General features: G+C 42.0%; 1 non-coding gene across 1 annotated transcript; it reads left to right on the top strand.

Moving 5' to 3' along the window:
• Positions 1–6,688: 6,688 nt before the first annotated feature.
• Positions 6,689–6,795, top strand: LOC131178060 (small nucleolar RNA R71). Its single transcript, XR_009147190.1, has one exon. It is a non-coding gene; the product is annotated as a small nucleolar RNA R71 (small nucleolar RNA).
• Positions 6,796–14,611: the final 7,816 nt, after the last annotated feature.

Here is a 14,611-nt window from a genome sequence, read left to right as displayed (position 1 = left end):
TTTGGCTTTTTGGGTGGAGGCTCTGACCTTGGGGTGGTGGGTGGTTCGTTGCGCTTTGAGAGAGGAGGTGCAGAGGACATGGGCCTGGTGGATTTCGACCTGATTTTTCGTTTATACGTGGCTGTGGAGGGTGGTGGGGGTGTTTCTTGTGGAGGGGAATTAGGGTTAGGAGGTCGCATTGACAATGGCGAGACCTCGAGAGGAGAAGCTGGAGGAGAGTGAGGAGGCGACTCCATAGTTCCCGATGGTGAAGATGGAGAAGGTGAGGGAGAAAAGAAAAATGCAAGAAGAGATTAGGGTTAAGGCGGCGAAAATAAGCATGGAGAAGAAGGGAAAGAGGTAATGTCGGGAGAAATGGAGGTGAACGGACGGTAGTGAACAGAAAAGTCGGGAGGTGGGAAAAATGGGAGTCAAAGAAAATTTTTGGATTTGGATATGTAAGACTGCATAAGGGGATTAATGGGTGTGCATAACTTATGCACCCTGCTTATGCATGTTTCGACTTGTTTTGGACTTCAGAGAAATAGCTCATGCAAAAGTGCATAAGTCATGCACTGTCCTTATGCACTGTTCGGCAACTTTTGGATTTTGGGTTGGTGGTCATGCAGGTGTGCATAAGCTATGCACTCTGCTTATGCACTTCTCGGTGAGTTTTGATTTTCAGGGTTTATGGTTATGCAGAAGTGCATAAGTTATGCACTCTGCTTATGCACCTCTCGGCAGCTTTTGGATTTCAGAGTTTTCGGTCATGCAAAAGTGCATAAGTTATGCACTCTGCTTATGCACCTCTGGACAAGTTTTGGGTTTTTGGGGAGTGTGGTCATGCGGAAGTGCATAAGTCATGCACCCTCCTTATGCAGGTCTCGGCAGAGAGAGAAAATGCAGGATTTGAAGTCATGCAGTTGTGCATAAGTCATGCACTCTCCTTATGCAAGGTTTGACAGATATGAAATTTGACAAAATGAGGTTATGCAGAATTGCATAGGCTATGCACTCTCCTTATGCACTTGCAATAAAGGTGAAAAATGGCAAGAATTGTGGTTATGCAGGATTGCATAAGCTATGCAGTTGCTTATGCACAATTCAACAAGATTGAAATTGCAATGGAAAATGATTTGCAAGTGTGAAAAATACCCTAGAATGAAGAAAGATAATTCCATGAAGCATAAACCATGAGAAATCTTCACCAAAAACACATCAATATATACAAAGTTCATCAAAATTTCATCACACATGCTTGTAAAAGTGAATCCTGCATAAAAGGCATTTGTGACCCATGCCATTTTGACTCAAATTCTGCAAATCAACATTTAGCACAATAAAAACTCAATAAAACCTGCATAAAGTTACATCTATCCACAAATGATGAAATGAACTCTCCAAGTCATGCCAAAAAAATGGAGCATGTCCATCTTAAATCTCACACCCTAAATAAACTCAAAACTACAAAGATGACCCACTTACCACCATATTAACATTAAAAGCACATATACTTAAAAGTTACACACCCAACCTCACCAAGAACATAAGTAATCTGCTGCAGACCCTTCTTTGCTGCAGAATTTCTTCTTCCTCTCTGCATAAACCAGGTAGCTCACCCGCAGTTATGCAAAAAAAATGTCGATTTTGGGAGAGTTTGAAGGACAAAATTTTCAAGTTAAGAATCACTCCCCAGCAGTTCACCAACCTTTCTTCATTGAAATACATCTACAAGGGACAAGATTCAACAATGTCAAAAATGGAATTTGGGGAGATTTAAGATAAAAACACAAACAATGAAAATAAAAGTAAATCAACAAAAAGGAAAATAAAAGAGCTTGGGATGCCTCCCAAGAGGGCTAATTTATAGTCCTTAGCTGGACTTTTCATGAATTTCACTGAAAAGAGGTGAGGGATTGGAGAGCTTGTAACAGCTTGCTCCCTTTATTGGGTCTCCAGTTATGTAATGCTTCAATCTATGCCCATTGACCTTAAAATTCTCAGATTTTTCACTCCAAATTTCAATTGCTCCATAAGGGAAAACCTTAGAAACTCTATATGGACCAGTCCACCTTGATTTGAGTTTTCCAGGGAACAATTTCAATCTTGAGTTGAACAATAAAACTGAATCACCTTCTTTGAATTCCTTTTTTCTAAGATGCTTATCATGCCAAACTTTAGTTCTTTCTTTGTAAATACGGGCACTTTCATAAGCATCCATCCTCAATTCTTCAAGCTCATTAAGTTGCAATAGTCTCTTTTCACCAGCTTGCTTAAGATCAAAATTCAAGGTCTGAATGGCCCAATATGCTCTATGTTCTAGCTCCACAGGTAAATGACAAGACTTACCATACACCAACCTAAATGGAGTAGTTCCTATAGGGGTTTTGTAAGCAGTCCTATATGCCCATAAAGCATCATCTAGTTTGATAGACCAATCTTTCCGAGAATTGCTCACTGTTTTCTCCAAAATATGCTTGAGTTCTCTGTTAGAAATTTCAACTTGTCCTGAAGTTTGAGGGTGGTATGGGGTAGCTATCTTGTGCACTACACCATACTTCCTCATTAAGCTCTCAAATTGCTTATTACAAAAATGTGAACCACCATCACTAATTACAGCCCTAGGAGCTCCAAATCTACTCAAGACAAATTTTTTCAAGAATTTCACTACCACTCTAGCATCATTAGTTGGAGTTGCAATAGCTTCCACCCACTTTGACACATAGTCAACTCCAACTAGAATGTATTTATTACCAAATGAAGGAGGAAATGGCCCCATAAAATCTATTCCCCAGACATCAAATAATTCTACTTCAAGAATACCATTTAGGGGCATTTGATCTCTTTTTGACAGATTTCCACTCCTTTGACATTTATCACATTCCAACACAAATTTCCTCATATCCTTAAAAAGATTTGGCCAAAAGAAACCAGCTTGCAAAATTTTACTAGCTGTTTTAGAGGTTCCAAAATGTCCTCCATAATCAGAAGCATGGCAATGATGCATAATACTCTGTGTCTCCTCATCAGGAATACATCTTTTAATTAGACCATCACAACATCTCCTAAAGAGTAAAGGATCATCCCATCTATAAAATTTTACCTCATGCAAAAACTTTTTCTTTTGTTCCATGTCATACCTAGAGGTAAAACTCCACAAGATAGATAATTCATAAAGTCTGCATACCAAGGTAGTTTAGCAACAAGAGAGAAAAGTTGTTCATCCAAGAAAAACTCATTAATAGGGATTTCATCCAATTCTTCATCATCCAATTTCAACCTACTAAGATTATCAGCAACTACATTTTCAGCTCCCTTCTTATCTCTAATCTCCAAGTCAAACTCTTGTAGCATCAGAATCCACCTAATGAGCCTAGGTTTAGCCTCCTTTTTACTGAGAAAATACCTGATGGCTGCATGATCTGAAAATATAACCACCTTTGAGTCAATTATGTAAGGTCTGAACTTTTCCAATGCAAAGACAATTGCTAAAAATTCCTTTTCAGTTGTTGCATAATTTGTTTGAGCCTCATCCAGTGTTCTACTAGCATAATAAATAGCATAAGCCTTTTTGTCCTTTCTTTGACCAAGAACAGCTCCAATTGCATAGTTGCTAGCATCACACATAATTTCAAAGGTAGGCTCCAATCGGTGGTTGCATGATCGGTCTGATGATAAGAGCTTGCTTCAACCTGCAAAAGGCATCCAAACACTCTTGGTCAAATACAAATGGTGTGTCATTACTTAACAAATTAGACAAAGGTTTGGCTATTTTAGAAAAATCCTTGATAAAGCGTCTGTAGAACCCGGCATGTCCTAGAAAACTTCGAATTCCTTTGACATTGGTAGGAGGAGCCATCTTCTCTATCACTTCAACCTTGGCTTTATCAACCTCTATTCCTCTGTTAGATACCAAATGTCCAAGCACTATCCCTTCCTGAACCATGAAATGACACTTTTCCCAGTTTAACACAAGGTCGATTCGCACATCGCAAAACTTTAGAAAGGTTAGCCAAGCATATGTCAAATGAAGATCCATAAACAGAAAAATCATCCATAAAAACCTCCATTATATCTTCAATGAAATCTAAGAAGATTGCCATCATGCACCTTTGAAAAGTGGCTGGTGCATTATACAACCCAAATGGCATCCTCCTATAAGCAAAGGTTCCATATGGACAGGTAAAAGTGGTTTTCTCTTAATCATTTGGATGGATAGGGATTTGAAAAAAACCTGAGTATCCATCTAGATAGCAAAAATAAGAATGCCTAGCCAGTCTTTCTAACATTTGATCAATGAAGGGAAGTGGAAAATGATCTTTTCTAGTGGCAACATTTAATTTTCTGTAATCTATGCACATTCTCCAACTAGTCACTGTTCTGGTGGGAATTAATTCATTATTTTCATTTTTGACCACTGTCATTCCACCCTTTTTTGGGACAACATGTACTGGGCTCACCCAAGTACTGTCTGAGATAGGGTATATGATCCCTGCATCAAGCAACTTCAAAATTTCCTTTTTAACAACTTCTTTCATATTTGGGTTCAACCTTCTCTGATGTTCAATAGATGGCTTGCAATTTTCTTCCAAAATAATTCTATGCATGCAAAAGTGTGGGCTTATTCCCTTAATGTCATCTATGGTGTATCCTAAAACTTTCCTAAATTGTCTCAACACTCTTAACAACTTATCAGCCTCTAAGGTACTCAAGTTTGCATTTACAATTACTGGATAAGTGTTATTGGTGCCAAGAAATTCATACCTGAGCTGAGAAGGAAGTTGCTTAAGTTTTACCTTAGGTGCATCTTCTTCCTTGAATAATGGTTGCTTAGATTCTGCTTTTTCCTTTTGTGTGAGTTGAAAAACTGGAGCAGAAATAAATGGTGGATTACCCTCTAAATGTTGAGCATATGCAGCCACATGAGGGTTGTCATAGTCTATGCCTCCTCCATGAACCAAGCAATTTTCAAGTGGATCTTCTGGATATTTCTTTCTGAAGTGTTCTTCAACCAGCTCATCAATAATATCAACTCTCAAGCAAGTATCAGCTTCAGAATGATGCTTTTTCATAGTGTTATTAATATTGAAAACCAATTGCTCTTCACCAACTCTAAGAATCAAATTTTCTCCCTTAACATCAATCAATGCTCCTGCTGTAGCTAGAAAGGGTCTCCCCAAGATAATTGGAATATTAGAATCTTCCTCCATGTCCAAAATGACAAAGTCAACAGGTATGTAAAACTTCCCAACCTTCAGAGGCACATTATCCAAAATCCCTTCAGGATATTTAATTGATCACTACCAATCAAGAGAAATGTGGGTTGGTTTAAGATCTCCCATATTGAGCTTCTCATAAATGGAGAGGGGCATAAGGCTAACACTAGCCCCTAAATCACATAAAGCTTTTGTAGAACATGATTCCCCAATGTGGCATGGAATTGAAAAACTCCCTGGATCCTTGAGCTTTGGAGGAAGTTTCCTTTGGAGGATAGCACTACATTCTTACATCAAAGCTACAGATTTCATGGTATTCAATTCTCCTCTTGTTTGAGAGAATTTCTTTTAAGAATTTTGCATAAGAGGGCATTTGTGAAAGAGCATCAATAAAAGGCACATTTATGTATAGCTTCTTCAAAACCTCTAAAAACTTCCCAAATTGCTTATCAAGCTTGGCTTTTTGAAATCTTTGTGGAGGTATATACTTCTCTTCTTTCTCTTCAATTTTCTCTTTACATTTTTCTGCACTCTCTTGTTTTTCACTCTCTTGTTTTTCATTCTCATCAATTTCTTTCTCATTTTCTCTCCTCTCACTATTTTCACTTTTCTCATTTTTTTCACTCTTCTCATTATTTACAACTTTCCCACTTCTTAAAGTAATAGCTTGACACTGCTCTCTTGGGTTTTCTGGTTGACTTGGAAGCTTTCCAAAAGACTTGGTACTTGAGGAAGATGCTTATTGTGCAATCTGATTTTCCAGCATTCTGTTATGTGTTTGCATCTGTTCTAGCCTTGCTTTCATCTCTCTCATCTCCTCATCATGCTTATTTTGGTTAGCAAGAATTTGTTGTAATAAAGCTTCTGTGGTGAAACTTTGTTCTTGCTGTTTTGGTGGAGGATTCATATTTTTCTGTTGAAAATTAGGCAATGGTTGCCTATTTTGCTGATATGGAATTGCTTGTTGCTGTTGTGGCTGAAAATTCTGATTTGGAACTTGATTTTGCTGATTTCCCCATGAAAAGTTGGGATGATTCCTCCAAGTTGGATTATAAGTTTGAGAGTAAGGATTCCCCATTTGTTTGTTTCCATAATTACCAACATATGCTGCTTGCTCTCCATAATCTACTCCACAGCTAGTAGTTCCCTCTGCATAAGCAACTTGTTGTGAACTTCCAGATGATGATGATGAACTAACCAACATACTCAAATCTTCCATCTTCTTAGCCAAGACATTTGTAAGTGCATCAAACTTTGCATTAATCATGTTGAATGGATCAAGATCATACATTCTAGCAGCTTGCCTTTTTTGAGTTGGAGCTGGTCCTCTTGGACTACTCCAAAGATGAGTATTCTTTGCAATTTTCTCCAATAGCTCATAAGCTTCATCTTCATGCTTCATAATAAATTCTCCTCCTGTTTGAGCATCAATAATCCCTCTGATTGCAGGAGTAACATTGGTGTAAAAATTCTGATTTATCATCCATTTCGGAATGGCATGATGTGGGCATTGTCTCTCTAATTCCTTCCATCTCATCCATGACTCATAGAGAGTTTCATCTTCTCTTGGTCTAAAAGCTGTCATTTGGTTCCTCAATTCTTGAGTTTTTCCAGGTGGAAAATATTGTGCAAGAAATGCATCAGTGAGTTGCTCTCAATTTGTGATGGAGTTGTGAGGTAAAGAATCAAGCCAATCCAATGCTCTATCTTTTAAAGAGAATGGGAATAGCTTCAATCTTGCTGCATCATCAGATACTCCAGGTTGTTTTTGCATGTCACAGATCATAGCAAACTTCTTCAGATGTGTGTGTGGATTTTCAAAAGGATGTCCTCCAAATTGAGAATTTTGAATCATTTGAAGAACTCCAAAATCCATCTTGTAGTTATTTGCATCAATTCTTGGTCTTGCTATGCTTTCCCTCAAGTCATCAAAATGAGGAAAAACATGATCCATCATACTTCCCCTAGGCACATTAGCATTTATAATCTCTGTCACGACCCAACCTATGGGCCGGACCGGCACTAGGACTTGGGCCAGCCTAAAGCCCCCGAGGCCCGTAGTAAGCCTAACTGTTCATTAACCCAACTCTAAGGCCCATTTGGGCCCAATATCAAGAAAACAAACGGACAGAGTCCGGCCATAAAATGGACTTACCAACGGGGAGTTTTCGACTCACCCGACCTGTAAACACAATATATAGTCAATTGGGGAGCTCAGCTCACCCTCCACATACTCATCAACATAATAATAAATGGGAGCTCAGCTCCCTCATCCAATCCATCAAACATGCATAGCATATTAAGTTTACAGGTCCCAAAATAATAATTTAGTTTACAGACCCAAATCAAATAACATTTCTAACACATGCGGAAATTCTAAGATTTAACAAGTTTATACAAACAGTAATAATTGACCTGCGAGGGAGAAAAGCAGGTTATCCAAAATAAAATCCTCCTGTAGCCTGAAAAAATATTGAACAGGAGTGAGCGTTCGACTCAGAGAGTAAAATATCAATTTTAACCATAATCTCTATAACTATCTAGAACTAATGCGCCCTGTATAGTGAAATGCAACATCAACAACATTTTCACATCATAACATCAAAAAGGTAATTTGGAGCACTCACACACCCTGTAGTATCAATCATAACATATGGGAGCTGATCCCCTATACAGCTCTCTTAAATCCAACCTGGTGCCAGCGAATTACTCAAGCTCGGACTTCCACTTAATAACCAAATCGAGGGTCCCAGCGAATTACTCAAGCCGTGACTACCCCGTCCTATCCATAGTCCACACCACATCACACTCACGCCAACGCACGCACACTGCTCCAAATTACCACAACAACATCCATGGCACATCAACAGTTATGAATGCAACATAAATCGTGCCTAGAGTTTAACTACATAAATATATGCATATAAGTGATGCATGGGCATGCTAAACATATAATAATATCGAAATTACAATTAAAATTAATATTTTACTCACAGACTTGACGACAATCACTGTGGCGGCTGGGCGGAGGAAGAAGGCTGTCCCGGCTCACCTGACAATTATATTACAATTATTTAATACAATCTGACTCAATACAAACAAAGAAAAAGACCAATTACGTCCTAAGTCGTGCCGAAAATCCGGCAGAGTTTTCCCTATACCTAGGACCTACCCAACCTGCAAAAGGGTTCAAAACACACTTCTATACTCACAATCCATATATCCACAGTTCAATCATATCACACACCCCTCCAGGCCCATCAAATCGATCATCCATCACAATACGCAAAATTTCAATTTAGTCCTTATTATTGATCATTTTTGCAAAAACTGCCCAAACCAATTCTAAAAATTATAAAACTTTGCCCCGCGGTCCTTAGCAATATTACTAAGCTATTGGAAAAAGAATCGAAATTTTCTAAGCTACCACGAATATTTTATGGATTTTTAATCCTATTTAAGCACTAGAAAATTACGAAAAAACAAGGTTCGGGTTTACCTTTGCCGATTCCGACTTCGGGAACGCGCTCGGGGCATCTGACAATGGGGGGCTAGCCAAAACCTCGGTCCAATTCGGAGACTTTTCCGTGCAGAGTGCATGCGGCGAAATTTGCAGACCCGGTCAACTATCGAATTTCCGCGAATCGAGGATACCTACACGAAGCCCATAACACGAGGGTTAGTACATAAATTTTTCAGAATTTTCTAAGCTCATTAAATGCTCGGAAAAATACTGCGAAGTTCCGTGGGACCCACCAAAAAACGGTGTCAGAAAAATTCAAAATTTATGTCGTTGCGAAGCTCTCGACGAATGGAGCGTGCTGGTGGCCTCGGTTTTCTCGTGGGATTCACGGTTTTCAAGAAATCTAGCCCAAAAGTCGAAATGGGCTAAAATCTTCCCGAGCAAAAATCGGACAATCCGCTAGATGGATTTCGGCGTTCTTGGTGTCTATGGAAAGCTCTCGCCGAGTAGATGATTTTGGACACAAGACCCGGTCCAATTGGTGGCCGGATCGGCCGGATTTGGCCGGGGAAGCCGAAACGCCGCGCGAGGAAGGGAGATCGCGCGCGTTCACCGTCTGGGCGTGCCATTGGCCGAGACGGTGGGGCCCGGCCGTGAGGGAGGGGAGGCGGCCGTGGCGAGGGGAGGAGAGAGAAACGAGAGAGAAGAGGGAGAGGGACGCGCGCGCGGGGAAAGAAAAAGGAAGAAGGAAAAGGGCCGGTCCGATTCAACCGGTCCGATCCGGTCCGGTTCGATTCGATCGGTTCGATTCAGGATACAAAATTTTGAATTTTTACTCTGCCTCGGGACCGAAAACGAGGTCCAAAAATTTCGAAAAAATTTCCAGAAAACTCAGAAAAATACGTAGACTCCAAATATATTTTTAGTTTTGCCACGTGGTCTTTAAATTAATTTTTAAAAATCATCAAAGTTTATATTTTCGGAAAATCGAACCCGATTTTTAAAATCTGAAAAATCTCAAAAAAATTCCTAAAATTTAAATAAAATTAAAATTCCAAAAATGCTCATAAAATTTAAAATTTTGGGGTGTTACATTCTTCCCCCCTTACAGAAAATTCATCCTCGAATTTTACACAAGGCAGAATAAAGCACATGATTATACATTGAACAAGTAAGGGTACTTGCTACGCATGTCCCGCTCTGACTCCCAGGTGCACTCTTCCACTGACTGACTCCTCCACAAAACCTTAACCATAGGGATCTGCTTTGATCTCAACTGTCTCACTTGGTAGTCCACTATGGCTACAGGCTGCTCCTCAAATGTCAAGTTCTCTTTTAGCTCTATCACATCCGGCTTCAGTACATGAGAAGGATCGGGAATGTATTTCCTGAGCATGGAGATGTGAAACACGGGATGAACGTGAGAAAGGTTGGGTGGTAGCTCCAACCGGTAAGCAACTGCTCCACTCTATCCGTGACCTTAAAAGGTCCAATATACCGAGGTGCTAACTTGCCCTTCTTTCCAAATCTCATGACTCCCTTCATTGGAGAAACCTTCAGGAATACATAGTCGCCCACTGCAAACTCCACATCCCTCCGTGCAAGTGCATAACTCTTACGCCTACTAAAAGTCATTTTGATCGTTCACGATTAAGGGAACCATCTCAAGTGTCTTGCACAGTCTACATCATGCACCTTCGCTTCCCCCATTTCTGTCCAACACAGAGGAGACCTACACTTTCTTCCATATAATGCCTCATAGGGTGCCATCCCTATGCTGGAGTGGTAACTGTTGTTGTAGGCAAACTCCACCAAAGCTAGCTGCTCATCCCATTGACCTCCAAAATCCAAGACACTCATGTGAAGCATGTCTTCCAGTGTTTGGATTGTCCCTTCGGACTGTCCGTCCATCTGAGGGTGGAAAGCCGTACTGAAGTTCAACTGTGTGCCAAGTGCCTCCTGCAACTTTCTCCAAAACCGAGAAGTGAACTGGGGCCCTCTGTCAGATATTATGGAAGCCGAAACTCCATGCAATCTGACTATTTCTCGAATGTAGAGCCGGGCATACTGTGCCACAGAGTATGTAGTCTTTACAGGCAAGAAATGAGCTGATTTGGTCAAGTGGTCTACAATTACCCATATGGAATTATATCCTCGCGTGGTACGAGGCAACCCAGTCACAAAATCCATAGTGATCATTTCCCACTTCCATTCTGGGATAGGGAGCTCTTGCAGCTTCCCTGACGGTCTCTGGTGTTCAAACTTCACCTTCTGACACGTCAAGCACTTGGACACAAAGTCCGCTATGTCTCTCTTCATGCCATTCCACCAATAGCTATCTTTCACATCATGGTACATCTTGGTGGAACCTGGGTGGACACTGTACAGTGTATAGTGTGCCTCTTGCATGATTTCATTCCTGAGGTTGTCTACATCGGGCACACATATCCTAGAACCTTGTACTAGGGCACCATCATTGGCAAATCCAAACTCACCACCTTCACCTTGCTGTACTCTTTCTATGATCTTCATCAATTGTTGGTCTCTGTGCTGGGAAACTCTAACTCTGTCCCTTAAGTCTGGCCTCACTGAAAAGTGAGCCAACAATACCCCCTCATCTGAAAGATCTAGGATTAAACCTTGATCCATCAACTCATGTACCTCCTGAATCAATGGTCTCTTCTCTACTGAAATGTGCGCCAAACTGCCAGAAGATTTTCTGCTCAAGGCATCTGCTACAACATTGGCCTTTCCAGGGTGGTACTGGATGGTGCAATCATAGTCTTTCAGAAGCTCCATCCATCTCCTCTGTCTCAAGTTTAAATCCCTCTGTTGGAAGATGTACTTCAAACTCTTATGGTCGGTGTATATCTCGCACACTTCACTATCTGAGTAGTGTCTCCAGTTTTTAGTGCAAAGACTACGTAGCCATTTCCAAATCATGGGTGGGGTAGTTCTGCTCATGCCTCTTCAGCTGCCTTGAAGCATAAGCCACTACCTTTCCATTCTGCATCAAGACACACCCTAGGCCAACTCTGGAGGCGTCACAATACACGGTGTATCCTTCACCACTCACAGGTAGTGTCAACACGAGCGTGGTTAGACACTCCTTAAGCTTCGGAAACTCACCTCACGATCATCTGTCCAAATGAATGGAACATTCTTCTGGTCAACTTAGTTAGGGAGCCGCTATCTGGTGAAATCTTGTACAAAACGCCTATAGTAACTAGCTAAACCAGAAAACTTCGCACCTCGATGGATTTGTAGGCCTAAGCCAATCGATTCTGACTTCAATTTTCTTGGGATCCACTTGAATGCCGTCACTAGAAACCACGTGTCCCAAGAATGAGATGCTTTCTAGCCAAAATTCACATTTTGAAAATTTGGCATATAGGCCGTGCTCCTAAACGTTTGCAACACCATCCTCAAGTGCCACACGTGTTCTTCCTCGGTTCGAGTATATGCGAATGTCATCTATGAATACGATGACAAAGCGGTCCAAAATGGCTTGAACACCCTGTTCATCAAGTCCATGAAGGTCTTTGGTGCATTAGTGAGTCCAAAAGACATCACCAAGAACTCATAATGACCATATCTTGTCACGAAAGCCGTTTTGGACACGTCCTCATTCCCGATTCTCAATCGATGGTAGCACGATCGCAGTCTATCTTGGAAAAGAATCTAGCTCCTTGGGTGATCAAACAAATCATCGATCAGGAAGTGGATACTTGTTCTTCACTGTCACCTTGTTCGGTATGCGTAGTCAATGCACAACCTCAATGACCCATCCTTCTTTCTCACAAATAGAGCAGAGCACCCGGTGAAGTGCTCGGACATATGAAACCCTTGTCCAAAAGCTCCTGTAGTTGCTCCTTCAGCTCTTTCAATTCTGCTGGTGCCATCCTGTAAGGTGGCATGGATATGGGGTTTGTACCCGGCACAACATCAATACAAAACTCTATTTCCCTTCCTGGTGGCAACCCTGGAAGCTCCTCTGGGAAGACATCCATAAATTCTCTGACAACAGAACATTTCCCATGCGACACCTTCTACGGATGTATCTCTCACCAATGCCAAATACCCTTGGCATCCACGCCTCAACATTTTTCTAGCACTAATTCGACACCAAATTATATGGAGCCACACTCCTGTCACCATCAAAGCTAAACTCTTCCACACCAGGTATGTGGAAATACACCTTTTTGTTCCTGCAGTCTAAAGTGGCATAGTGAGTTGCCAACCAATCCATCCCCAAGATTACATCGAAATCCATTACTGGTAGAGGAACCAAGTCTGCTGGGAGGATCTTTCCATCCACTACTACTGGGCTACCCGGAAAAACCATATCTACATCTATGTTGTCACTAAGTGGGGTAGCTACCGATAAAGGGCATTCTAAGGTTGTAGGGTTTCTACCCAACCTCATGGCAAACACAGGGGAGACAAATGAGTGCGTAGCACCCGGATCTATCAAAACACGAGCCTCATAAGAACAGACCTGGAAGAATACCGCCTGGCGCATTTGAAGCTTGAGCATCCCGGTGGGTCGGGGTGAAAACTCGAGCTTGACCCTACCCGAGTGGCGTAACCACGTCGACTTCTACCTCCTGATCTGCCTCCAAATCCACGTCCCCCTTGTCCTCGGCCCTGTTGGCCACTGAACTGACTGCCTGCCATGTTGGAAGTACCCGGATACAACTGGCGAGGAACATTTGCAACAGAACCCTATGACCCCATCTGTGGCTCGCTGAACATGGGGCATTCCCTAGCAAAGTGACACAGTTGGCCACACACGAAGCATACTCTGATCCCATCAAACAAGGTCTGAATGTCCTCTTCCACACTGTGCACATGGTGCCAAGAGGATCTGAACGGACCAGGCTGCTGTACCCAGCGTGACCACCTGCTGGATCCGTACCCTGGTCTGAATCCTCGTGGTCTGTGTCTAAAACCACTTCTCTTGCTCCTACCCTTTCCTCTGTAATTACCACAGCCACCGCCCAGTACCCATGGAAGGGACACCTGAGGAAACCTCTGCTCTGTTTTACTTTGCTCTCCCACTCTCATCCGCAGCATAGCTAATCTCAATCATGCAGCTCGATCAACCACCACATCAAAAGACTGATCCGACATCATGGCCAGGTTCGCATACCTCCTGTCAAGCCCCTTTAGGAACCTCTTCACCTTCATAGTTTCTGTAGCTACTGCTGTAGGGGCATATCTGCTCAATTCCAGAAATTCTGTAGCATATTCATCTACAGACCTGCCATTCTGTCTTAAGGCCTCAAAGGCCCACTGTTTCTGATCTCTGAAGCTTTCTGGCACAAACCGATTGATGAAAAGTTCCACAAACTGAGCCCATGTCAAACCCTCCATCCGGGGTAACACGTAGTCATTCATCCATTGTCTAGGCATAGGCCCCATGACATGCTGCATACACTCTATCAGTCTCCTGTCAGTCAACTGTAATTCTGTTCCTGCCTGTCTGCAGGAATCCAGAAACCGATATGCATCGTCTGACACATCATAAGTACCAGGCACCAACTTCTTAAAATTAATTATCTGTTTGTAAGGTTCCCCTCTTGGTGCGGTGGACTGCTGCTGCTGTGGAGGGTGGACCATATATTGCGCCATCATGTCGATGGTTCTCTGCAGACCAGCTAGAGTAGCTGCCATGGGGTCCATGGGAACCTATGCCATGAAAGACCATTCTGACCGTGGGTAGTTGCTCTTACTTGAGCGGACTCTAGGCCTCTACCCCGCCTCCTCGGGCGGCGCCTCATCTGTCGACACCTCGTCGAGCACATCAGTTCTCGTGCGATGGCGGCTCTCACCTTCTACGCATTTTCCTGAAATTCAGCAGCATTAGCCCACAAAATTCAAAACTGCACATTGCACAGCTCTATAGACTCATATTTATACATAACATATGGAGCAGAAACTAGAAGCAAAG

The sequence above is a fragment of the Hevea brasiliensis genome, chromosome 2 (assembly GCF_030052815.1).
Source record: "Hevea brasiliensis isolate MT/VB/25A 57/8 chromosome 2, ASM3005281v1, whole genome shotgun sequence".
Taxonomy (NCBI): Eukaryota; Viridiplantae; Streptophyta; class Magnoliopsida; order Malpighiales; family Euphorbiaceae; genus Hevea; species Hevea brasiliensis.
This window is presented reverse-complemented; position numbering and strand designations above follow the sequence as displayed.